The sequence below is a fragment of the Myxine glutinosa genome, chromosome 4 (assembly GCF_964187855.1).
Source record: "Myxine glutinosa chromosome 4, kmMyxGlut1.1, whole genome shotgun sequence".
Classification (NCBI taxonomy): Eukaryota; Metazoa; Chordata; class Myxini; order Myxiniformes; family Myxinidae; genus Myxine; species Myxine glutinosa.
The window spans coordinates 102,793,042-102,794,657 of record NC_136264.1 but is presented as its reverse complement, the minus strand read 5'-3'; the positions used below and the strand labels follow the sequence as shown (position 1 = coordinate 102,794,657).

The 1,616-nt window shown below is 45.0% G+C and overlaps 1 non-coding gene across 1 annotated transcript; it reads left to right on the top strand.

The window, feature by feature from the left end:
* Positions 1 to 218: 218 nt before the first annotated feature.
* Positions 219 to 411, top strand: LOC137426316 (U2 spliceosomal RNA). The gene has a single exon (XR_010984279.1). It is a non-coding gene; the product is annotated as a U2 spliceosomal RNA (small nuclear RNA).
* Positions 412 to 1,616: the final 1,205 nt, after the last annotated feature.

Genomic DNA, 1,616 nt, shown 5'->3' with positions numbered 1-1,616 from the left:
GTGATGTGGAAACCTATGGTGGTTGGTTTTATTTATTTGTTTGGATGTTTTGGATGATTTGATTTGGTGTCGGCATGTTTTGGTGTGCCTCATTTCCCCAATGAAATTTGTACTTGCCTTCTTTTTAAGAAATTTTTCTTTCTCATGATTTGCGGAATATGTTATGCTGATTGCATGTTCAAACCTATGATTGTTAGCCTTTGAGATGAGACGTTTGGTTTGTTGGTTTTATTTTTTAATAAAAAATCGTCGTAGTATCTGTTCTTGTCTGTTTAATAGCTGATATGTCCCGCAATGCGGGACTAGTCTATTAAATGGATTTTTGGTATCGGGAGTTGGATTAGGGACTTGCTCCGTCCGCTCCACGTATCGACCCGGTATTGCAGTACCTCCGGGAACGGTGCACTCCCTTTGGGGGGACCTGAAAAACAAAGAAAAGATTCTTCAGGTAAAACTTCAAGATTTGCTTTTACAACTGGAGAGAAATATTTAAATTTGAAAACTCCAATGAGTGAATCGGGAAATTGTGCAGTGGTTTGTGGGTTCTTCCTCTCAAATAAATCTTCCCACTCATGATTATTCTCCATTATCCACATCGCTGACATTTTTGTACATTCAACACTGTTCATCTAAAAGGGTTGGTGTCAGGAAGGGCATCCGGCCATAAAACATTGCCTCAAAAAGGGAACCATGACAATTACATATGGGCAGGGTACAGCCCGAAGTACCTCGTGGAGGACCCCACTCCCTCTCGTCAAAAATCGAGGTGGGAAACTATCGAAACGAGGGTGGAAATCACACCATTTATGATGACGAAACGTCTGATGCCCAACATGGAGATCGGTTTTTTGAGGTTTGGGAAATGGAATGTAGGGATAATGACAGGGAGATCAGGAGAAGTGGTGGAAGTATTGGTCAGAAGAAGAGTGGACATATGTTGTGTGCAGGAGACGAGATGGAATGGAAGTGATGTGAGAATGGTGAAGGGTAGGCAGGGACAAAAATACAAGTTTGTTTGGCAAGGGTGCCCAGAAGGGGTGCATGGTGTTGGTGTCCTGTTTTCTGAGGAGTTTGTAGACCGTGTGGTGAGTGTGACTGGAGTGAGTGAAAGGTTGATGATGGTGAAAATGATGATTGGAAAGCTCTTGGTGAATGTCATCTCGGGAGATGCTCCGCAGGTTGGTCAGAGCGATGACGAGGACAAGTTCTGGTGTGCGATAGAGAAGCTGATGGAAAACGTGAAAGATGAGGAAGTTGTTGTGGGAGGAGGAGACCTAAATGGACATGTGGGAAGGAGTATGGACGGTTTTGAGGGAGTTCATGGGGGTTACGGACATGGTGTGAGAAATGGAGATGGTGAAAGGATTTTGGAGTTTGCTGATGGAGCTGGTTTGTTGATTTGTAATACTCAGTTCCAGAAAGATGATAATAAGCTTGTTACATACACGTCAGGTGGGTCGACGACACCCGTTGACGACCTGATGGTGCGTAGGCGAGATAGGGGGGCACCTCCGGGACACAAAGGTGATCCCGGGGGAGGAGGCTGTTTCACAGAACCACTTGGTTGTCAGCGACATTAGGGTGAAAGGTGCGAGGAGAGCTCGGCGGGTGAAGTA